At 37.0% G+C, this 26,884-nt stretch overlaps 1 protein-coding gene across 3 annotated transcripts in view; it reads right to left on the bottom strand.

Moving 5' to 3' along the window:
- arl15a (ADP-ribosylation factor-like 15a) overlaps nt 1–26,884 on the bottom strand; it is an 83,415-nt gene that overhangs the window by 6,761 nt on the left and 49,770 nt on the right. The gene's annotated exons all lie outside the window — the stretch shown is intronic.

Below are 26,884 nucleotides of genomic sequence, written 5' to 3'. Positions count from 1 at the left end.
TCTGACAGATTATCTATTGGACAGAGGTGCAGAAACGTGGGCCTCAGCACACACAGAATACCTTAAGACCCTCTACAGATGATTTCCTAAGTTCTTCTACCCTCAAGCTTGGGAACATTGACTTAAATTCAAGGTTCTTTTGAACAGCATGTTGTGCCTCCTTGACAATGTGTTAGTTCTGTTCGCGTGCTAGACTTGACAACATTTTGGACACAAAAAAAAAATGGGAGAAAGAGACAGGAAGGAAGGAAGGAGAGGGAGAGAGAATGTAGACGGGTTTCAGTAAATTGAAAACAGAGGCACTGAGGTTCCAGTACATGAATGTTGATAGAGCAGAGAATTAGAGCAGGAGAAGAATCAGCCGTCTGTATTAAACAATTCCTTACTAAACAAGTCCACACAAGTTGGGTCAAGTTTCTCAGAAGCTTTATAGCATTAACTGTAAGTCCAAAGACTACTAACATCATCTGACTGTTTATGTGCAATGCTTGTTAGAAACAGATAACTCTTTGAAACACACAGCTTGAATGGTTACTAATTTACTAGCATGTGTTCTTCAGTCCACAACTGTAAAATAAACCTAAGCTTGTATATGAACAACCCAAATTCTTATATTCATACATCCAGTCATGTTGTTTACCAGTCATGTTTTCATATAATTTCATTCAAATGTGTACGTGATCCAAATAACACCTTTTCAAACAGCCATTTGGATTGATTTCATGAGGAAGAAAAAGAACAAATGGTAATTATTAAGTGCAGACTATGAATTACATTTCACTGTTTATAAAGCTTTTCTAAAAAAAGAATTCGTACATTCAAGTGTAACTTGAGTGTCTGTGTGCGTGAGAGAGAGCTGTCACCTGGTCTCAGAAGTACATTTACACCTCAAAATATGTTGGGGTTTTTTTTTCATCACTACAAAGATAAATCTGTAAGAGGTCTAATCACAAAATTTATTCTCTATATTAAGGGTTATTAGGGTATTTTATTACAAGTTTGGTTGTTTTTGCACAAATTAGCAGAGCTGTGCAGCTAGACGAATTTATACTGAAACAAGATTTACGTAAACAACTGGATATAGATAGCATTTTATCAGTTAGCGTAATTTTTGCCGTTAATTCCATTCATTTTTTTATGCAGTTACATTTCTGCCAAAAAATGAGTGTGTGGTGAAATGATGAGCTAAAATGTCTATGTGTTCTAAGAAGATCCTGAATGTATTGAACCCTTGATAGCTAATGTAGATAATGCTACACAAGTGTTCAGTTTGTCATTTGAATTTTATATTTTTATTGTCAAAATCGTATAATGTCTATTTGGCACAAATGATAAATATCTAGTCATATTTTTATTGCAGTATGTCATCATCCCTGCAGCTTTCATTGTAAAAAAAAAAAATTAGATCAGCTGGCAGACATATACATTTTGAGGGCAGGAGGGCTCCGGTCACATTCCAGTATGCTTTAGGTCCATTGCAAAGATCAGAGAATCTAACTGCAAATATTACATTCAATCAAAAACTTTCCAAATCAAGTAATTCAAAGGCGTTCAAACATCTGTATAAAGGCGTTCAAACATCTGGTGGTTTTGTGTCAAATTTAACTCATTTTGACATTTAAAGGTAGTGAAACAAATGTTTGTACAGGTGGTACGCACTTTTCGTATATAGGTTCTGTTCCGGTTCAATTTTGACCCACATGTATTGGATGAATTACAAGGGTTTCTGAAACAGTGAAACAGTAAACCAGTGAGTAGGCATATACTTATATTGTTTGGAAATGAAAATGTGCTGACACTCCAGGGGAGTCTTGCTAAAGTCTTGAGATTCAACAGTTCCAACATGCACTTGCCATACATTTTACTTGATACAAATATGGGTAAACTCATGTAAGCACCTACAAGCACCTCATTTCATGAGAAACTGGTTTGTTTTATGACTATAAAAGTATAAAACCCTGCTTGCACTCCAGTTCATTTCAATCACAGCTTTACTGAATTGTATAAACGGTTTGATGTTCTCGGCATCATTGTAGAAGACCGTGAGCAAGATGGGGAGGAAGAATTTATGACAACATTCAGGAGATCAGGAGGATAATGAGGAAGTGTCAGAGCACAAGAACAATTTGGAGCAAAATTGATCACAATTCTTCAAATAAAGATGAAGAGATTCCTGAGGAGGATGATCAGAGAAGAACAACACCATAAGTAGTATATCTAAGGGCAGTGAGGATAACAAATGAAATGTCATTGTCACCAGTGCCCACATGATTTGCAATTTGTTGGATATTTGATCAACTTTGCAGCTCTTCATTCCACCTGCCACTGAAAGAATTGTCACTGAAGTTAAAATATAGAAGGGATGCAGGAGAAGCCTTCATTGGGCTTCTAGTATAGATCCATAGGTGAAGCTGCTTTCATTATGTAGCACGCTGAAACTCTATGACCCATTCTACCATGTCCCTGGAGATGTTCAGAACTTTATCAAAAATTATCAGATTTGACAACCATGAGTCCGGACGTGCAAGGCGTGTCATGGATCAGGGACGTCTTTGGCAAATGGGTGGAGCACTTGCCACAGATCACAACCCTTGTCTTGTGGTCACTGTGGATGAGACACTTGTCCCAGTCAAAGGTAATATATTAGAGTGTACTCATTTTTACTTTTGTTATTCTTCACTATTTGTCAGTATGCATGTCTAGTGGTTGCTGTCCTTTCCATCCTGTGCATGTCTGGCAAACCAGGAAAATACTTGTTCTCTCTGTGTTGGATTATGTATTATATATATATTATATATATTGAGATAGTCTATTTGCATTTGGAGAATCTATGCAAGTCAAAAATACCATCTCTCTTGAGTGTTGTAAATTATTTAGACATTAAACATTTAGTACTACAAAGTGAGTAATTGCTCTGGTCTTTATAACACTCAGTAAAAAAAAAAAAAAAAACAACAAAAAAAAAAACATAACCTACATTTAAAACAAGCTGTGACAAGACAAGTGACTAAAAGAAAATCAGTCCTTATACCTTTTGTTGGTTCTTTTCAGTGATGATTTCTAGTCTTATACTGGGTATATACTGAGGAAACTGGACATTAGAAGCGATTATACACAAATAGCCCAGTAAAAAAAGACTGCTGCATATACGTGCGTATGGCCTCGACTGCACCATTGGTCTTTTTTCATTCGAAGAATAACTAAAGAGAGGAGACAGACCGGATTCCCAGCATTTGATCCTTATGACTCAGCAGTGGAATTGGGAGGTCAGGTCAGATGTGAATGAGCCTTCACAAGTCTCATCTTGGCCTGCAGCAGCCAGTCTCCTGACCTCGCCTGCTTGCTAGACAATAGGGAGGATGGTCACAATGTGAGCCCGGTTTTTAAATGGAGGCACGGCACTGAAAAGAAACTGCCGACTGAATGGTGTCTCATCCCGTGGTGGTGAGGACTCATAGAGGTCAAGGTTCACCTACATCTGACAGAGACGTGTGGGAAAAGCCAGGCAGGATGCCCACACATCTTGCCCACTGCCCCTCACCCAAGTAGATCTAATCCTAAGGCCGGCCAAGGAGTGGCCTTGTGTTACAAAAGGTGGGGACATCGTTTGCAAGGGGGAAGATCTAGGAAAAAGGACAAAGAATGACAAAGACATTGAAGTAACTTCACATATCATGCTTTCAGTTGTCAAATGGGCAATCAATACACACTGGCTGAATGTGCTACAACTCCTAAAAGGGTCATAATAGGTTCAGTTTAGGGCAAACATATTTCTCATTTGGTTTCTTATTCGATCTGAAGTGGTGAACTTATTGGTGGGAAAAACTCTTAAGGTCTGCACTCCCAGATTGTGTGGTATATCATACGTATTCCTTATTAATTAGGCAACAATAACATGTCATGTGTCTGAAATTAGGGCTATATACCTTAATAACGTTTCACTCTGGGTTGGCGGAGGACATGTTGGCCTCTGTCACATATGGCCATGCGGCAGTGAGGGAAAGGCCTAAACCCATGACCTTGCATCCCAGGCTCCTTATGTGATAACTAAAAAAAAAACAACAGCCAAGGGCTTTCCGGGTTCACCCATCTTACAATGGAACTTCTCCCGCCACTTCCCTTTTGAAGTCCTTCCAAAGAGGAATGTGATAGCTAGACAAAGCCCAGATCCATCAAACCACATGCAAAATGCATGTTCTCTCAACCAGATAGGCTTGGGATCATGACATGCTCAAGCAAGATCTGCCTGTCCACCATGGGTGTAGAGGTGATGCTTACAAAATAGACATTCACATATGTCTGGTTTTATTTATCAAACTTCTCATATCTAAGATAGTTTTTTGGTTTTTTTATTTGTTTTCACATGCTTAGGAAGATATGCATATTGACAATGACCAGTGATTCTTGCTCAATACCAATTACAATAAATATTTTTTTTTTAAGTATTGCTTATTTTTTATTGTAATTATAGGAAAATAATTAGAGTTACTGTTACCACCCCAAAGTTTATCATTTTCCCATAACAACACATCACAAATGGTTCTTTAACTTTTATACCACAGCCATTTTTTACCAAAAAAAAAAAACATTTTTTATTTATTAAATAATGATACATTGCACCTTTTATCCATTTATAGTTACATGCACTGCTGTGGAACATACACAAGGCAAGCTAGTTTCTGTTATCACTTATGTTATAACAGCTATAAACAGTTTTTCTTCTCAGTTAATAAGTTAATAAGCTTGTCACATTACCGTGAAACTGGAAAGCCCTCCATCTTAAAAACTGCATCAGAAAACCTAAATGACTAGCTTTACCTCTGACTGTCATAAAGCACTGACACTGGAGACTCCTTCCAAAAATGCTAAATAAACATCTCACAGAAAACTTCACCATATAAACAATTACACTTTTTTTTTTTTATCTTTTATGTGGAGCGTCCGCCATAGTGTCCTGTGTAAGTTGTAACTATAGAACTGTTCGGCCATATTGTTTTAGAAAATGAAACAACACCATCTGTCCAATCAAATTCCAGAATATAGCAGGCTGTAGTATAAACAAATTATGATTAGCATGAAAACAAACAGCTAGCAATACATTCCATTGGAGACTTATCCTCAGAAAAGCTGTCATTGGTGCATTTGCATTAGCTATGCTAATACAGTGCATTCATTTGAAGCCCAAAATCTTGTTTAAAAATGGAACTCACATACTCTGATGTTTTAAACTTTCTAACATGTTTTAGATTATTATAATGGTAAGAATGGAGAAGATACACATAAGATATTCTGAATGCCAGCCAGCTCATTCATGTAATAAAGCACTTGTCTAACATTCAGTAATAAAGTACTTATCTAAATCAATATGTGAATATTATTTAATAAGAGAATTCACTCTTGAGTCTTGGTTAGCCACAGTGCAACATGCAGGCAATCTATTTCCACCAAATGAGCTGTTGGAAGCATACTTAAGGACACACACTTGACTCGAAACCGGTGCAAGTACTTTTCCATTGCTGATGGCTATATTTATGGTTCAAATAAATAAATAAATAAATAAATAAATAAGAATATGAAAAGTTCACACACAGAAGAAAGGTTTAGGCTGAAAGCGATTACATTTGAAAGGCTTGGTATTGTCCAACTACTATATATCACAAACTAATGGAAATATAATTCTCATCAAAATAAGGTGCATCACAGTTAGACAAGAGCACAATATATTTCAGTATAACTATAATCCAACCTCAGAGTACCTGGATTAAATTTATCATACAGTTAAAAGTGAAATTCCTCCAATGTGACAAAATTATTCAATTACATCCAGATTTGGACATTCAGTGAGTCTTATTTACTCTTCAGTCTGTTAGAAAGTAGCAGTACACATCCTTTTAGTGACTAACTAATAGCATGATCAAAATGATTGACTGGATTAAATCATTCTTTATTTCCCGAATTCCCATTGGCTGCTAAGTTCCGCATGAAGGAGTATTTCGTTATTCAGCAATGACCTCATTTGAAAATCGCTGCCAAAAGACCTTTTGGGAAAATATCTTAATTACAGAAAAAGACTCACTTGGCCATGGGCTCATCTTAGTGCATGGCTCAGTGTAATCTCACATTGTATGGTACTCCTCTACAGCACACTGACATCTGTTGAATTACTTGATGGAATTTGGCAGCGTGCTAGAGCGCTCTGAAATACTGACTGGATAACACTGGCTAAATAATTTCAGTTCAGTCTTCATAATAACCTTTATGCTTGTCATTGTTTTCAAGCCAATAAGGTGTGCATAAAACAAAAAGTTTGGTCAGTTAAACCATTAAAACGTAAATCCTGTGCGCAGTATATACGAAGCACCAAAGTTGTGCAACCGCTTGTCCCAAAGCACCCCCGAAAAAAATCACTGCACTTTACTTCCATTACAACATGGAGAGGATAAAACAATAGTAGTTATTGCACTCCTGTGCATACGTCCAAAACAACTCAGTTGCAATCTTCCAGTAATTAGTGTAAAGGATTAACCATGGCACTCTAATACTTTGAACATGTATATAATGTAGAAAAGATAGCCACAAACATGTGCGTGCGCACACACACACACACACACACACACTTTGCAAGTAAGTTTGGTTATTGTTTGAGTGTGAGGGACTCCATCTGTCAGTGCACGGAAGAACAGTCATCAGTCAGCTCCACACACATGGGCCCCAGTTGCAGGCAAACATTCGCTCTGAGCAATACCCAATACGTTACTTAACAAATTTATTGGTACCATGTCAGTCATTAATCAGAAGGGAAAACATGGATTTTGTCCATACTTTCCTTTGGTGAGCTGCTCTAGTAAAGTACATAAAGTACTTTAAGTGATTTACTTTGCTTTAGATAAGATTTAATTTAAACTCTGAAGTAGGTACATTTGGATAGGCTTCAGAAAAAATAAATATTTACTAGATTATCATCATAACTGATGACATAATTGATATTTACTTAATGTTATGTTGGGCTAAACACATCACAAAGGTTTGGACATCAGATTCAAATGTATCGATTACAGTGGGCATGTCCAGACCTTTGACATTTTTCGGAAACATTTTCATACATACACTTACCGGCCAGTTTATTAGCAACTCCTGCTCCCTGCTTATTCATGCACAGACAATCATGTGGCAGGAGTACATTGCATGCATTCATGCATTTAAAGGTCAAGCGTTTCAGTTAATGTTCACCTCAAACATCAGAATGAGGAAAAAGTGATCTCACTGACTTTGACCGTGGCAGGGTTTTTGGTGCCAGACGGCTGGTTCAAGTGTTTCAGAAACTGCTGATCTGGGATCTGATCTGGGGTCATGTCTGTAGAGTTTACGTAAAATGGTGTAAAAAAAAATAAACATCCAGTGATCAGCAATTCTGCGGGCAGAAACACCTCATTGGAAAATAGCCAGAATGGTTTGAGGTGACAGGAAGTCTATAGTAACTTTTTATAGTAAAAAAAAAAACATTTTTCCAACCATGGTGAGCATCTCAGATCGCGCAACACATCAAACCTTGAGGAAGAAAGGCTACAACAGCAGAAGGTCACATCAGGTTCCACTCCTGTCAGCCAAGAACAGGAATCTGAGGCCACAGTGGGCACAGGCTCACCAAAATTGGACAGTTGATTGGTAAAATATCAGGTGACAGATGAAGAAGAATGAGACAATACATAATGAAGAACGTGCCCTGTGATGGGTTGGCACCCCGTCCAGGGTGGCCCCCTCCTTGGTCCCCAAGTCCCCTGGGATAGGATCCGGGTTCCCTGTGATTCTATGTATGAAAAGTGGTACAGAAAATGGATGGATGGATGGATAATGAAGAGTAAATGCTAGATATATTAAATAACAGTTACATAAACAAATAAAGTATATATATATATATGTGTGTGTGTGTGTGTGTGTACATATATATATATATATATATATATATATATATGTATATATATATATATATTTATTTATATAAAGTTGTATTGTATGTATCATCATCTCATTTGGCTTACTCATCAGTGCAAGAATAAAAAACAAACTTTGTAGACTTGCCATGCTTTGGTCTGATTTGGTCTGAGTCTCTACCTGGCCCGTTCCTACAGGTGGGAGGGACGTGTTGTAAGTCAGTGAGGTGAACAAGCGTCACAGTTGACAATGACACAATGTGCCAGACGGCTGCCAGAACTTCCAGCACTTTTTTTAATTGCGGTGCAGGATGAGTAATTGTTATTGCCACCTAATGTTCGAAAGTTCAGAATGTGCCAAGCTGAAACAGGACATTAACAATCAGCATATGAATCAACAAGCCATCTTCAGAGTAAATTAAGTAATTAAGCATATCGCCTGTCCGCCTTGCAGACGTAGTGAGATCGCGAGGTGGGAACAACGTACATTGAGAAAGGTCATGCTGAATACTAATGACCTGAAATTTGTGTGGTGTGTGGTATGTGCGTGTGTGTGTGTATGTGTGTGTGTGTGTGGGCTGGTTTTTATGTCTTTTTTGGGACCTGCTAGATGCTGTAAATGTACATCAATAAGCAATTTAAACTTGACAGAATAATTCTTATATAAAATTACAGTAATCCATGTACATTTTATGATCAGAAGTCTATCACTCAAGGTTTACATTAGTTCATTTCTTATGCATAAACTTATAATATATTCAGGAGCACAAGTAGGATATGAACCAAATTTGTGGTGTAAATACTCCTACAAATGATTTACAAATAAATCCATTCATATCCAGCTTACTAAATGAGGCCCTATGTTTGTACATAATTTTAACCCTTTCATGCATAGTGGACAGCAATTCAAAAGCCATTATCTGGCTACTGCAAGGATTTCAATAGAATACCTGCATATAAATAAATGGACACTAATTCTTCGTTTGAATGCATGCAGTCCATTGGAGTGGACACTTTTTGAAAAATGTATGTAAAAGTAAAATGAAGGTAAAATGAGTTTTTTATGCCTAAAGATGAGTAAAAACACACAGAGGAAAAAAAAATCCTTGATCCGGATTTCAACGTTCATAAATGAAAGGGTTAATCACATTTGGCAGAAGATGGTATTGAAAGCAAGCTGCTTTGAGACAGTATACAGCTGAGGGTAAAGTGCCTTGCTCAAGATCCCAACTGCGTGTCTGCCAATCATGGGATTTGAACTCATTTCCAAGCACTGGCTCATTAATTCTAATTAAAGAGGATGGACCATTAGTGTAATAGTGGTGGTAGTAATAGAAGTGGTGCCTCAGTGGTTAATGCACTGGGCTACTGATCACAAGTTTGTGAGTTCAAATCCCAACACCTTCAAACTGACACTGTTGGACCCTTGAGCAAGACCCTTACTCCTCAACTGCTCAATTGTATCCTGTCTAAATTGTAAGCCACTTTGGACAAAAGCATCATCCAAATGAGCAAAAGTAATGCTATACATGAATCACTGTCCACATTAAAGAGAGCTGAATTTAACTGAGAATTAGACCGAAATTGAGTTTCGTCACAATGCTATCTTTTAACAAAAAAGATGTGCTGAGAATGAAGAGAAAATCCTTTCAGCGTAGGAAAACAACTTGAATACTCTGATTCATGCGGGGGCCACTAAAGCCACCTGCCACAATCATACTCAAAAGATGCAACAAAAGGGCCTGTTTACACTGGCCTGGAATGAGAAAATGATAACCTTTGATAGCAGAGGCCACCAAACAAATACATATGACTGAGCTACATTCAGCTTCAAAAAGGTCTTTTCCCTTCCTGAAGAGACTTTGCACTGGCTGCTTATTAAGGTGTTCGAAGCTGGCAACTCAGGATTTAACACCTTTTGTGTAAGAAATAAATCCGAACTGTCTCTCTGTTTATAAATGTCTCCATTCAGATCAGTAAGAGAAATATTCCAACAAGCAAAGTGATATTTTTGGTAGCTAACCACTAAAAAAAAAAGGGTCAATTTCTATGAAATGTAAATTATTAATGTTAAATAAAATTTTATCCAAATGCATCTATGAAGAGGTAAAACTAAGTAGTATTCTATAAAAGATTACATATAGAGTTCAAAAGATTGTATACGCTAGTATATCTAATATAATACCAAAACTATATTCTTGCTACAGTTTCTTGATAAGAATTTTTACCTAAGTACCTAAGTGAGAATATGATTAGAATAGAGGCTACAATGCTTCTCCAAGATCAGCCTCAAACAAGATGTTTTTCTTCAAAACATTTTCACAACCATCCTCTCTCTTCAGACATGTTCAGGCTGATTTAATTGCAGGATCAGATTAAAAGGGCTCCGTGCCCTGGTTATAATAATAAGAATGTGAGAAAGGGGCATAGACTGACAGATTTGATACTCTAGATAACTGCAGTGGGTTGCAGTAGCCGACCCTGATCCAATGCCATTGGAAGATGCGTGTGGGAATAGCAAACTGATATGTTTTTTGGATTTTAATCATAAACGCTTCAGGGCAGTACATTTTCAGATCGGATTTGATTGCTGTTATGTTCCACGGGGCCTAAATTACAAACGATCATAACATCCAAATATAAATACCAGAATATATATAAAATTTCACTAGATGTCATGGAAAGGAAATGAAGCTGAAGATTTTAACAAAGCTTTTTGTTTGGATTAAGAGAAAGTGCTATGTTTAAGTAAAAACTAATCATAATGTTGTTTTAAGAAACGTTATTGTGATCATAAAATTTTAGTGTCTTTATTCTCATCAAAATAATAATAATAAACCATTTTGAGTGAGGCAGTTGTTGCTTTGTTGCTATAGGTCTGATGTGACACCTCCCCAGCTGCAGATATTAGCTGTATGTAATTTCAGAGTTGGAAATCGGCCAAGCAGCCTCAACCCTTGTAACCTGGGCTGACATAGACTTGGGAAGCTACACAACTCACCAAGAATCTCTGTGGCTTTGTGTTAAGTCTGATAAGAATGTATCAAAATGTTTTGTAACATAGCAAAAAGAGCTTTGATTCTACACCGCAAAAAGTTATGGACTATGAACCTTTACTGAATATGGTATTTTAGGATGCATTAGTGTGTCTATAAATATTAAAGTTGCATCCACGACCATTAAATTCATGGTCAAATTTCTAAAATAGCTACTGCTCACCTATAAATGAAGGGTTGTTTATTTCATTATGTGTGATATATGGTGTCATGGAATGATACCACATACCAGATCTGAATTTATTATCCTTTTATCTGTTTATTTATTTATTTATTTAAATAAATAAAATTATTTATATAAACAATAAATTTATTGTTTATATTGTCTTTGCATAGCACAAGCAGTGAAACAGAGTTATTGTCACACCGCAAAGTTGATTATTTTCCAATAATAATGAATGCCAAGATGTTTTATTCCTCTTATAACACAGCAATTTGACAACTGTTACTATTTTTTTTTTATTTTATTAATGATTGTAATGTCATACTTCCCCACCTTGTGCCTCCTGGGATGGGCTCCAGCTTCGCCATGACCCAGTGAGGATAAGCAGTACAGAAAATGAATGGATGGATGGATGTCGTACTTTCTTTAAACACTTCTAGTCATGTTTAATGTTGAGTAACATGCTATACATGACAAAAATTCCTGTTATCACTTATAAGAAAATGCAGCTTGTCAAGCTACTGAGAAACCACAAATCTCGAAGGCTATTCCATGTCAGAAAACTAGTTACAGCTTTACGTTGGACTGTTACACAGTGTTGATACTGGAGACTCCTTTCAAAAAATGCTACATAAAACTTTACCATACATGATGTGATGAGTGGTCCACCTGCTACCCAGAGAACAGACTATTTGTAATGTTTATCCAGAGAAGGGTCAGTTATAGCAACATCAAGTAAATTGTGTACATCACAGCTATATTCCTTGGTCTTACCCATTGTAATGAATGACTAATTGAATTTGGCCTATGTGTTACCTCATATTTATACCCCTGTGAAACAGGAAGTCATGGTTGAACAATTTCCTGTTCCTAGTCACCTTGGTACTAAAAACAATTTTACAATATCAATGGGAATATAATCATATGAATTCATAGGGGTGCCAATAATTGTTTCACACCTATATTTAACAAAGATATTTTTTATAAACCTGTGTTGTGTTTGCAATTGTTTGATAGCCATGAGAGGCGAGTATTTTTGTGTTTGTGAATTTTTTTTAACAAAAGATCAAAAGTTTAAACAATAAAGATGATTTTTCACAGCTTTCTTTGCTCATATTTAGTCCAAGGGTGCCAATATTAGTGGAGGGCACTGTATATCATTTAACTCATAACCTCTTTTGTTTGACACTCAACCTATTTACTCTTACTGTTGGATTCCTGTTTGCTGTGTTATGACTCAGGTTCCATCTGACCCTTATGTGCTTCATTAAATCCTGTGTACAATTAAATCCAATCTTAAGCCTCTTCTTTACAAACCCAAAATGGAGCTTTTACGGATTTGAGGCACAACGATTAATTCCTGTGATATGGAAACAACTCATAAAACCTGCTGATGTTACTGACTGTAAACAGTAATTAGGAAAATCCTCAAAGGGTGTGGAGATTTATTCTCTGATCGCATAAGGATCTGAGGTTTTTTTTCACTTACACGTAAGGGCCATGCTCAGCATAACCAAAAACAACTATTAAAAGGATCTATCAGCAACTGGAAATAAGTAGAAATCAAAAAATTAAAAAATCAAATCAAATGTGAGAAACAGATATGTGCGAGGAACAGATGCATATCTTGTTCATACCGATACACAAAAGATTACAGGTTTGTGCAAACACACCACACAAAAGCCCTCCTGATAAAACCTTTCCAAGAGGATCAAAATTGTTTCTCAACTCACAGGAACATCTGTCTCAATATCCTAACTGTACAGCAGCACACTTACTCCTTTGTTGTTAAAACCAAAAAGAAGAAAGGAAATAAATAGTGTTTGAACAGTGTTAAGCACTCAGCAAGTACGATTTACTCGAGCAAAGGGGTGGTCCATCCAGGACCCCAAAGGTCTGGACTTTTCACCGCACCACCAAGAGAGCATTTTGGTACATTATGCAAGTATATCTCCTACAGGTACACACACGTCTTTGAATAATCTGGAGAATAAAATGGTTACTTTGGTAGACACACAGAATGGGTTTAGTGAAACATCTCTGAAAAGTTCCTCTAAATATCACCTTTTGTCCAAAGTGAGGTTGTATTTGTCTAATGCACTGTGTGGTGATTCAGGTGCGGGCCCTCAGGCACCTACTTATCCTGCTAAGAGGCCTGTCGCATATAACCTGGTATCTGCCATGAGCCAGGCTTACTGATGCTGCGTGTTTGCAGATGTCTGCTTTGGAAACCGGGCACTGATAGAGTGTATGTCAGAGGTGGGGCAGCATGAGTTAATGTAAATCTGTCAGTCGGATTTAAAAAAAAAAAAAGTAATAAAAGTGGACTGAGACTCAGACTCTGTCTCAGACAGATTACAGGTATTTATGGTTCACATTCTTTAAAAGTCAACGGAGTGTAATGGTTTTCATGCTGATATGCTGAGGCAAAGCTTGGGGTCGAGCAGTAAACACAGCAAGGTGATAAGCCTGCATTGAGGTATGTAAAATAGTACACCTGAAGTTGTTTAGAAAGATAATCAATAAAAAAAAAGAGGCTCCTAAATAGTAAACACTCAAAGACTCTCCATATTTAGGAATACCTGTATTATAAGAAAAGGAATACAATTATTACAATAATGTACAAATATACTGTATATGTAATTTGGCAGATGTATTTTGGGCAATCTGCAAAGGCATCAGGGTAAATTAGTATAAATCTTCCTTTGTGATACTCCAAACAGTTTATAGTAAAAATTAGCTGTTAATGTCTCACTATGCAAATAACGCAAGTAATGCAAATTAGATTTAATTACATCTAATCATCTCCAGATTTATTAGCACTCTAGGCAAAAATAATACAAAAATAAACATCACCAAAACATGATTACAATCATAATTTTAGTGCTGCCTCACCAATATGCAGCTCCAAGACAACATCAAGGGTCACTCAGACTAAAATTGGATGTCAGGTGTGATTAGATGGGAGCAAAATCAAAGTTTTGGGCCAAAGACAGCATCATCTGCATGCTTGGTGAAACAAAATTGGGGACTAAGTAGACAAAAGTGAAATATGTTTTGTGTTTGGTGGTTAAGGGTCTCTTGTAAGGATTGATGATTTCTCTATGCGCCAGGGCATTTTAACCCAAAGCCTGGTTACCACTGTCATGAGCTTAGTAAAAAATGACCACAAATGATCATAAACATACACCATAGAACATCAGTAATAGAATTAAACCATTAATTAATATTGTGTAGGTCTCCATTGTGCTGCCAAAACTGCTCTGACCCGTCGAGGCATGGACTCCACAAGACCTCTGAAGGTGTGCTGTGGTATCTTGCACTAAGACGTTAGCAGCAGATCCTTTAAGTCCTGTAAGTTGCAACATGGGGCCTCAATGGATCAGACTTGTTTGTTCAGCACATCCCACAGATGCTCGATCAGATTGAAATCTGGGGAATTTGGAGGCCGAGTCAACACCTTGAACTCTTGTCATGTTCCTCAAACTGTTCCTGAACAATTTTTGAAATGTGTCAGGGTGTATTATTCTGCACAAAGAGGCCAGTGCCATTAGGGAATACTGTTACCATGAAGGGGTATATTTGGTCTGCAGCAATGGCTAGGTAGGTGGTACGTGTCAAAGCAATCTCCACATGAATGCCAGAACCCAAGGTTTCCAAGCATTACACTCCCTCGACCGGCTCGCCTTCATCCCATAGTGCAGATAAGTGATGCACATGCACCTGGCCATCTGCACGATGTAAAAGAAAACATGATTCATCAGACCCGGCCACCTTCTTCCATTGTTCCATAGTCCAGTTCTGATGCTCCCGTTCCCATTGCAGGAACTTTCAGCTGTCGACAGGGGTCAGCATGGGCACTCTGTCCGGTCTTCAGCTACACAGTCCCATACGTAACAAACTTCCATGCACTGTGTGTTCAAACAACTTTATTTCAAAGCCAGCATTAACCAGACGGTCTAGCCTTCACTCCCCAAGAGTCCTGCCATGTGGAGATACTCTGACCCAGTCGTCTAGCCATCACACTTTGCCCCTTGTCAAAGTCACTCAGATCCTTACGCTTGCCCATTTTTCCTGCTTCCAACACATCGACTTCAAGAACTGACTGTTCACTTGCTGCATAATAAATATATCCCACCTCTTGACAGGCGCCATTGTAACAAGGTAATCAATGTTATTCACTCCACATGTCAGTGGTTTTAATGTTATCGCTGATCGGTACATCCTAATTAGATACTTGCATGAACATAATATCTGAATTTTGATGACTATCTCATTTGAGCCCTAATAAAAACCTGAATCTAAGAGGAAAATCCACATGCACAAACCTAAGAATATGAAGCTGCTTTAAATATTCTGCAGGAAGGAGGGGTGAAAGATTCTTTATAAGTGTCTCCAACCATGATAGACATTACAGGAAGAGACACTGTGCTGTTTTCTCTCAGGGAAGGCTTTGCCAAATATTTATTGTGGGAGTTTTAAAAATAAGTTGTATACCTGGAGGTTCACATGAAAGCGAATATGTTCTTTATAAAGACAGAAAAGATATTAGAAAAGAGGCTGGTACTTAAAATCCCTGAGCATTTAATAGAGCAGACCTCATGTACCGTAATTAAATTGTAGTTGTTATGTTGTAATACTATGTAAATAATATTATGGTGGCTATTTATCAATGGTGCAATTTGCCAAGAATATTATGAGACATTATTGAAATTTTAAAAAGGTAATGAATGTATTCTATTGCTACAAAGTTGTTTTTTTAATCCTATCACTAACCTAAATATTACATGATTTAGTTTTGAATCATGTAAAGGGACGCACTTAAGACACAACATCTGATGTGCCCATAAACACAACTAGCACTCAGTAATAACACACACTGCATAATTTCAGAAAAAAAAAAAGGCATCAGCTTCAAAATAGACCTAAAACTACTAGCATCTCAGCAAGTAGACATGGAGACTGTTGCTGTGAAGGTAAAATCTAAAATATTTTTTGGATGATACAGTAGGTGGTGCCTTTCTAGAATATCTAGCAGGGACAAAAAAGTTTCTTGTTGTCAAAACAAGTCCAAACACATCCCATGGGCAATGCCATTCTAGAGCAGTGCAGCTGAATTCTAAAAGTAGAGAAGGCGCTCATGTTACACAGTCGTGCTGTTATTTGTGGTGTTTACCCAATGACATGAACAGGAACTTAAGGGGTTACTAAGAGCAGTTACTAAGATTTTCTTCAGACACCACTAATAGACGGGCGCCAAGCCATTACTAGGGTGTATTACATTGCTGTATAGATGATGACTTTAAGGAACTCTTTGAGCGAGCAGGATGTTATAAATGAGGTTTGATTTTAGAAGAACTGTATCAAACACTACAATTGAGCTTGTTAAATTAGAACAATAAAAAAAAAAATCACTGTAAAAGATTGAGAGGTCTTCCAAAAGCAAAAGCAGAATGCATTAAAGCTCGAGATATCATTAATGTCATAAACAGAATGCAGAATTGTGAATCAAAATGAATATGTATCTGCTCAATAGGTTTTTTGTTGTTGTATTGTTTTAGAAAATATTCTTTAAATATTTTTATTTAAATGTTCTTTTTCTTTGGTGTGACACAATTAAGCATTTTTATAAGCAAATAGTCAATAAATAAATAAATAAATAATATTATAACATATCAGCTTTAAGTAGTTATATTCAGAACAATATGGTTGCTGTATTATTGCAGAAATCCTAAAACAGAAGTCAGGCATTTTAAATGATGTAAACAAGTACAGCTTGCTCCCTCCTTTGGTGAGAAAAAGAGCAACCTCAAAAAAAAAAAATAATAATGTGTAGAAAGAGCAGGAAGGTGCTAGGTGTTTTAAGTGAAGGAGTGACTGACCGTGTCGGCCTTTTGTGTCCCCAGGGGGCAGAGTGCATCCTCTGTGTGCCCCCAGACTCCCATGGGCCTCATTCAGAGTTAATGTACCAGACAGCACAGATTACTTACTTTGAAGGCTCTCCACTTGGCTAAAGAATTCCACACCTCCTTGCCTGAACTCCCAAGTTCTGTTATCAGAGCTAAGGGGCAAAGCTTCTGAGGTCTACTATGGAATCAGTCACAAAAAAAAGGAACGAAAAGGGTGAAAGTGGCACTATGGGTGGCTGAGTGAGAACTAATAAGCATCACTATATCTCTCTGTTTATGCATGACCACCTGCTGGTTGATTCTAAGTGCAAGCATAGTGGACCAACCACAGTAGATTTAGCAGGTTGGAATGCTTCACATATATTTTAAAATGATAAATTAGCCTTGAGACTCTGCTAAAAATTTGAATGGAAATGATAAGCTCCAATAATAGTGCAATCGGATTTATTTTTTAAGTATGTTTGAATTTTACAGCTGCGGTACCATTTAGTTTCAGTTACAGTTCATTACAGTCCATTTACGCCTGAATATTTAAAAACATTACAGCTCAGAAACAAAGGAGAAACAAGTAAATTAGCATACTATACACTTAGCATACTATAGTTGTACTATTTCATTTTTTGGGGAGTAATAACCCTCGTGTTAGAAACTTTCTAAAAAAAATTAATAAATAAAAGATGTTCGTAAATTAGTGAAATAGCTTAAAATAATAAAGACAATATGTAAACGTATGATTAAGCAAAGATTTTGCACTAAAAGCAAAATTTTTGCATCCTTAAAAATCTCAAAATTATGCTATGTGTTCAGCATTGTCAATGTTTTAATCACTACTGAAAAGCATTACCCCTTAAACACTTGACTTATTAATTATTCAGTGCGCCAAATTATTCAATAGCTACTATAAATTATTCAGACAAATGTATGTATTAATAATAGTGAGAAATGTAAGTCTGGACCACACTGATGTGTCCTGTTGTGACCTGAGTTTAAAGGGTTAACATTTACAGGTTACCATTGTTTTACTATTTTATGACTGACTTGTTACCACCATAATTACTGACTAATTATTTAGCAACAGCAAGAACATTAACATTATTGCTTAGTAATGACAATGAACTGTCATAACTAGAGTTAACACCATTACACATGTATTACAGACCTATAACTACTACTGATATTCGATTCATGCATCTGATATGAGTAACAACCAGAGGAAATGTGCTGTTTAAAATTGTATTTGTTAAAACTGCATGTCAGTGATCATTTATTATCATTTTAGGACAGCTATGATGGAATTAAGCTATGACAGCTTGTGTACACTCAGAAATTAGGTGCTTTCCATATAGCTACAGTATTATTACGTCTTCATGATACTTCTTTTCTTTCTTCATGCAAAAATAAGCTCGATATTCATTTCACTTGTTTCATTTACATCATTGGCAGATGTCTTCATCCAGAAGCTGCAGAAGCGCTTTATAGTCTCCGTTTGAAAATAAAATAAAATCAAAAATATCCTCAAGCTAGTACAAATAGGCCAGGGTCTAAGAATATTAAAACCCTGTTAGAAAGACATGTGTACATTAAATACAGGGAACAAGACAAGGTTTGTTTTTCTACAAAGTAGGTTTAGTCCCAACTTCAGTCTTTAGACTTCTTTTGAAGACAGCCTGTGACCGAAGTAGTGTCTATATGTATGCAGATATTTTTTAAAACCTTTCTTTTCTTTGTGTCCACTTGAGAAAAATGGATGTTTTTGAAGCTGCATCTCAGTGTGCCTGAGCATTGAGGTTTTGTGTGTGTTATGAATGTGCTAGTACTCTGTTTATCATGGATGCTGACCAGGTTGTTATTTTATGTTATTTAATTTTGATTTGTTTTATTATTACATGCTCATGTGGCAACACCAGAATATGATATGCACTGTAGTGCTCAAACCGCACAGCAAACAAGATTTTAGCTTTGGATTTCATAACTTAAGTATTGTTGATTTTGCATTCAAGTGTAACCTTAAGCAGTAATTCCAGCTCATGGTCAGTCCACACATATGAATTCTTGTGTTTGTCTTTTTTTTCCCTTTCAGGACTGTAGATGGAAATCTTTTTGAATATGGCGTGGTAAAAAGGACATTTTAAAAATATCTGTGTACATGTGGTTGGGGCCTCAGTTGCAGGGCTCTGATTGGATGTAGAGGAAGACCTATTCGATATGAGTTGCAGTAGTCCAATCCTGAAAAATCAACATACTGAACAAGCACCTGAGTGGCCTCCATGTACAGAAAAGGAACCAATGTGATTAAATCAGGTTAGCAATATGAGCAAAGATTAACAGGTGGTTGTCCAGAACTACAACAAGGTTTCGTGCATTAATCACTCACTGTGATCACAGAGTTTTCTAGGGAGATGACAAGAGTTTGATGTGGGGCTGCATCTCCAGGGATATTTAGCAACTTCTTGTTTGGATTTAGTTTCAGGTGATGAGCTGCTATCCATGATGAGATGAAACCTGAGTGTGTAAGGGAGGAAAGAGGAGGATGAGTTGTGTCATCACCATAGCCGTGGTCTGAAAAGCCATGTGAGGTGAGTAAGTGGGTATAGAGAGAAAGCAGAAAAGGACCAATCACTGATCTTTATGGAACACCAGTGGAGAATCTGTATGTCGTCATCTCATATGACTTTACTTTCATGTAGGAAGTGAACCAATGCTATCTTAAGCCACTGATTCCTAATCTCACGAAGACGGATAGGAGAGCCTTGTGGTCAAAAGCAACTGAGAAAATAAGAAGGATCTGGATCGATGATACTTGATCTATGAAACAAATTGGTGATAACTTGGGCTGTTTGTCTCCAATGAGCAGAATCTACACATGCTTATGCACAAAATATCCCACCATTCACCAATATTGAGACTGAAATTAAAATGTGTATGTACTGTATGTAACAAACTCTTACCAAGTGTTAAAAGTGATAATATTCCTAAAAAGGCCATCGCTTTTCAGTTTCAAGAAGTCCAGATGAATAAGAATTAATACACAGACAAAGAAACAGAGGAACCGGGGGCTCCTGAGTAGTTAACAGAAAAGCATTCATTTTCTTGTCGGGAGATTGCGAATTTGAAAACTGTAGCCATCCGTGGCTGGGAGACCGGAGAGCAAAATTGGGTGTGCAGACTGGGTAGGAGGGATGAGATACACTCTCCTACACTCCCCTGTCAATCACAGTAACACAATGGTCAGGTGACCAAATTTGGGGGAAAATGAGGAGAAAAAATCAGAGGATCCTATAAAAAGAAATAAATGGCTCATTTCATTTAAGCTCATTTGTTTACATTCATCCATTTGTGTTGTTCTTGGAACTATGACCTCACAATTTTTACGTTCACCAGAAATATGAAGAAATATGAAGGAATGAGTAGTTTAATGGAACTTGAGACATTCATAAAATCTGGAATTGCAGATACCAAGACACAACGGAAGTCCAAAAAAAGTAAGCACTTCAATCATTATAGCCCAAAAGTATAACATGTATTGCACAGACAAAGTGCAAACTAATGATATTCTGCTATTCACTGCAACAAAACATGACATAAGCTATGTTTATATGAAACTCACATCTTCCAGTAGTGACAGATTTGGCACAGGGCCAGCAGGACAAACAAAAGTCATGAGTTTGAAAATAGTTCAAACCAGACAAACAGACAGAGAAAACAGTGTCTAAACTGCCAGGCTTGGAGGAACTGACATGCTGAATATGATTTATTACAGAAGGATTATGAATGGCCAATGATGCATGAGAGACATTAGACTGGTCAGTGTACAATACTGTGTGCATGTAGTGCATTGAATGCTTAATATGTAATAAACAAACGTGACTGGACATGCTGTTGTAGGCAAATAATCAATGATATGGTGGCGTATCACAACCTGATGCAAAGCATACTGTAATTACTGTCACCACCCCAAAGTTGATTATTTTCCAATAATGACACTTAACAAAGAGGTTTATTGAATTTGCCACCAATTACACATTTATTAATGAAACACGTCATACTTTTTAATATTTTATAGTTACATTTAATGTTTGTAAGCTTGTGATTTGAAACACAGCCAGCACTATAGTGAGAGCTGCGCTGTTACAGAAAATGAATGAACACCTTCTGAGCAATCAGATTCGAGAATTTAGCATTGCTGTGGTGTAATAAGGAGTAGACATTTCAGTATGAGTGAAAATGTGACAGAAATGTTAACCTGCTGAAGCAATGTGCATTCATGAAACTCTTCTAATAGATGAGTACATTTGTGTCCATACATTGCTCAAGAAAATGTTTCTTAAGACTCTCTTCTTTAAGAATCACCCCAGCTACTGCACGTCTCTACACTGTCTCTGCTGCACTTGCTTCAGCACCACCAACTCTGCTGCAACTGTTCATGCAGCTCCACCTTGCTGGCATTCTGAGCGACCATCCCTCAATTATTTAAGAGACAAATTACACAAGGTCTAGCATAATCTGTGTTCTAGTGTTATTACCTGTTTGATTTGTCTGACAATACACCAAAGAAATGTTTTCCTTTTCCAGCATTTTCTGTCCCTCCTCTAGTACTTAGAAATTTATCACTCAGATCCTGTCAAGGCCGCATTTATCATTTCTTTTGCATTATTTGGAGATTTGCAGTAAGAACACAGCAAGGACAGAAGATCTATTATTCATCGCACTGTTTAACACTGCATTTAATCATCTGAGCTTAGGGAGAGTTCGAGTGAATTGTTGCTCTCTTGTAGGGCACAAGGCCAGCAGATGTTTATTCGTCTACACCCTAGCTGCACGCAGAGGATGAAATCTTGCGACCTTGCAACTTGCAGTTGGCGCACTGAGAGCTGGCCTGCAAAGTTGACTCTCTCACCTTGGGTGACTTACAAATATCCAGAGGAGCAGGAAGACGCCTCAAGTCCAAGTCTAGATTTAGGTGATGTGTGTGTTGCCAGTGAGGTAAAGCAAAGAAGGCAAAGGAGAAGCGACTCACACTTCTGACCTAGAAAACTATTAAAAATATGCATTATCAGTGCACTCAGTAGTGAATTTGCTGAACCATTACAGGCCCTCAATTGCTGTTGCAGCCCTCATAGCCTGACTTTGTGTCTTCATCACTTCATCATCTCATCCTGGTCTATTCAACTCCCTGTAACATCCTGCCTTGTAACATCCTTTATCATCCTCTACCTTCCAGTCAGTATATTAGATGGACAGCCCTGTTATTACACCTTCATATTATTCGCATATTAAGATATTATTAATCTTGTATCGCCTTGATACTGGGAAAACACTGTCGTAACTCTGAGGAATCAACTTCCATGATAAACAGCTCAGCTGTGTCTCATCAGCAGAAATGGTGGTTCTTGATGCATAGGGCAGACATACAGTAGATGTGTACTACAGTACAGCATGACAATGACCAAGTAAGGATTTTATACTGTGACCAGGATTTGTACTGTATGTAAAGGTGAGATTGGTGAGTATGCTATTCAAGAATATTAATAATTACTTAATAATAATATATTAAGTAGCTTAGAAATGACTGTGTTACTGTGCTTCTATCTAGACCTCATGGAGCAGAGGTATTGGACAGAAGGAGCTATAATCCCCTTCTGGTGTTGTTTATTTATGTCTAGATGTCTAGATTGTGGCTCGTATTTTGATGTTGTATGGTCTAACAAAATGATTCTTAGGTATATATTAATATAATATGATTTCAAAATTGCTCCCATTTCAAACCTGTTAGGTGACTTTAAGAATGTATGCTATTAATCATATATAATATGATTATTCTGTTATATTCGTATATTATAAGGAAAGTAATTTAATCCCAATCCATTGAATTCAAACACATTGGAATTTAAAAAGTGATTAAAACTATAAAGTGCCCCCCACAAGGCTGGAAGAGCATGCAAATATGCCAAAATACCAACAACAACAACAACAACAACAACAAAAAAGTCTGTTACAGGCAATTTCTTATGATTATTCCAAAGACACTATTAATATTATAGTCCTATGTTTTATTGGTGATGACGTTCTCTACTCCTCACCTGGCATACCAATTTCTATTTGGAATCGCTTCAAATACGTGACAGAAGGGATATCTCCGCACCTCCATATCCTCCGCATGACAGTGTAATTCTCTTTACCTCGCGGCCATGTCTGCAAAAATCAGACAGTTTATATGCTCATGTAGCTATGCTCTAGTGAGAGATTAGGGAGTTGCCAAGAGTTTGCGTATTCAGTGTGATATTACATTCAACAGTTAACCCATTCATTACAGACAGGTTACAGACTGGGGTACTAACAGTTTTCTGAAATGTTTTCTGAAATGTTTTTTTTTTTTTTTTTTGTTACCTCAAGATAGCACCATCCATATACAAGTATACAGTTGCTTCTGTATAGCTATGATACAAAACACAATCTTGGTTAGGGTTGGAATTTGTTCAGGTTATTTCAGTTCAGGTGAGTCTTGTGGGTTATAAGGTGTTTGTGGCCTTCCTGGGCAAAGGAGATATTACCACATCTGCCAGAAGGGAAAGTTCTATGGGATGCACAATGCTGGTGGCATTCATGGTAATGTCTACTGTTCTCAGACGGTTGACTATCTTCAGTAACATCTTGCCCTCCACGATATTGAACATTCCCATACCAAACAGGGATTCAACTGCTCAGAATCCTTTTTATAGTTCACATTCCTGTAGAGCAGACTGATTACAAGTGATGTTGGAGTAAAATTTACGAATAATTGGAGATTCATATCTCTATGAATGTAACATTAAGTGTGAAGCAATATCAGGGTTGAGGTCCATACAACATCCTAAAAAAGCTGTTTTAAGATTGAAGTTTAAGCATCTGAAAAATTAAGCGTCTCTAAAAGACTCTTATTTACTAATGAATATTCGTTACCGTTTTCCAGAGCACTACTATTCAAAAGAGAAAAGAAAACTCCAAAATGATGGATCAACAAGTCATTTGGGACCTAGGGAAAAAGACAACAGAGCCACTTTACTAACACTCTATGAAGGCTATATGTTTAATGACCTATGATTACATTCATAACATGTTATGCATTCATAAGGCATTATACACATTGGTATAATTATTTATGAAAAGATTTAACATTTCATAACAATGCTTATAATGCATTTATAAATTGTTAACAGACTCGATTATGGGCGGTGTTTATAAAATATTGGGCCTATATAACCAATACCAAAGAAATTCAGCCCCAGTTTGCATAGTGTATTATGATTAAGTTAATTTTGTCATTGGATTACCTGAAAATCTCTCTGCTACAATTCATTTGTTAAATAAATAAATCATTAAAAAAAAATCTCATGGTGCACTATACTACGGTGGGATCGGTTTCTTTAGTATTGGAATTGATATAATGTGTTATGAACACTGCTTACAATTCATCACTTTAAAAATTTATAATGCATAATAAAGTTTGGAAATGTAGTGCATTTTCATAAATTCTAACAATGCATTACACCATGATAAAATTGTGATAAAATTCATTATAAATATGACCTTCATAGAAAATGTTACCATCATAATTAGAGGTGTGAATCACAGCAGAACTCGGATGAAGAAATCTTTCTGTATACACACGTAGAAACTACTTTAGTTCTTTAATCTCTGAATTTCAACACTAGTTTCATATCAGTTTATGTAGTAGGTTTATGTATACTTCATTCCTGCATTATTCCTATGTTACAAGTTAAGCACCTGCTTTAGTTTCTAGACCTTCCTTTAGGTAGTTAATTACAAGCCACCTGAACAACCTCAGTGTTTCTTGGCATAGATTCTATAAGTCTCTAGAACTGTACTGGAACAATGTACACCCTTCTTCCAAAAGATATTCCCTCAGAAGGTGTTTTCATGATTGTGGTGGTAAAGATCGCTGTTTAACATATCGTTCTAAAATCCTCCCACAAGTGTTTAATTGGGTTGAGATCTGGTGACGGTGAAATCCGTAGCATATGACTGACATCAATTTCATTCTCAATAAACCATTCAGTGAGTCCTCATGCCCTGTGGATGGGGGCGGGGCCATCCTGGAAGAGACCGAGGACATCAGAATAGGAATGCTTCATCACAAATACGATCAGTCAAAAGAAATCTGTACTGACTTGAAGTGATGTTTCCCTCTAAAGGGACAAATAGATCCAAACCATGCCAAAATTCCTCCACAACATAATACAACCACTGTTTTTTCCCTTTAATTTCTTTTACTCGCCCATCTGTATGCCAAGGAAGCTGTATTAGCATTACTATATGTTGCGTAACTATAGAGTTATGAAATAGGTGTGTAATTACTTCTGTAACCATGGTTCCCCAAATTAGGGCTCATACTCACACTGAAAAGAAAACTGAAATGTGCAAAGTTATTGATAGTAAAATAAATGTCTGTACAGGACTGGTGAGATAGCTCCTATCACACGATAAGCTCTCTAAAATAAAAGATAACTCTATGAGGAAGTCTGAGGATTTGCATTGTGCTGCGATGTGCCAGTGTTTTGCACTTTTTGTTTATCTTGCTGCAGCAGGATCTATGAGGACTATTCTGATGAGATGCCAATCTTTAGAATCTCTTAAAGGCATAAGCCTCTGAATAGACATCCGTAAGTGTTCACATTATCATTATCACACTTTCCCACTTGGCATGCTGTGGTTTTCCTATTCAGGCTGTGGTCGTATTGCAGTTTCCTTCCTTTTAAGCTGTCCTTTTTATACCTCACTGCTCTAATTGAAAAGTATTAAAAGTGTCAATATGATATAAACTCAAGTCTTTCTGGCATGTTTGGCACCAAATGAATGAATTGCACAATGTACCTACTCATGGATTTCCTTTACATAAAGAAGAGTGTTTGCTTGTGGCAATTAACTCCGCTTCCTCAAAAGGCTCAGTGATGTTGTGCGTGTTTGTGTTTGGATAAGTGAGTAGAATCAGTGTTGTTTCATACCACACAAGTAGGTACGGCTTTTATAACATGCAGTCTCTGTGCGCATAAAAACGACTCGGGTTTGTTCATGCTAGACATGTTTGTTTGGTTACTATGTCTAGACACAGCTGGCTTGGGCTAGGCATGTTAGAGCGACACACCTTGTGCCTTGTATCTGCATGGCTTGTTTAAAAGTGCAGACAGACTGAGGAGAGATTTAACTATTAATGCATAATGAGAAAGCCACTTAAAGGAAGCTTTCAATTGTTCTGCCCTTCCTGTGGTGCTTTCCTTCTATGTTATGAATATGGGACGGTATTGATGGATGTTATAGACCTCACATGAAAGACTTCCATGGAAAAACATTGAAATATTAGCGGGTATGTAATGGAAAAGTACAGTTAAAAAGAAAGACTCTAAAATCTGATTGGATGATAAAGTAACAACACTTGTTTAATGGAACCACCACCATAAACCACAATCTCTTTGTAGTGCAAGAATGATTTAAATTAGTCAAGTAGTCACAGGCCAATATTAAAGCTAACCGTTTGAAAAGTTACACTACATCTAGACAGACAGACATAAAGATGGACATACTGATATCTAGATACGTGGATAGATAGATAGATAGATAGATAGATGATTGATTGGTTGATTGATTGATTGATTGATTGATGCAACACTACATTCTAGTGGTTGTAAATACAAAGTCTATAATTTACTCGACATTTCAGGACCATGTCAAAGGTGCCAGAGCTGTGTAGTCAATTAAAAACACCTTCCCATAATGCCCTGTGGATTCATTAGATTATGGAAGCAGGTAGTCTTGCCACCGTATAGCTCC

This window comes from Ictalurus furcatus, chromosome 22, assembly GCF_023375685.1.
Source record: "Ictalurus furcatus strain D&B chromosome 22, Billie_1.0, whole genome shotgun sequence".
NCBI classification, from domain to species: domain Eukaryota; kingdom Metazoa; phylum Chordata; class Actinopteri; order Siluriformes; family Ictaluridae; genus Ictalurus; species Ictalurus furcatus.
Note: the sequence above shows the minus strand (reverse complement) of the source record. Positions and strands in the feature narration are given on the sequence as shown.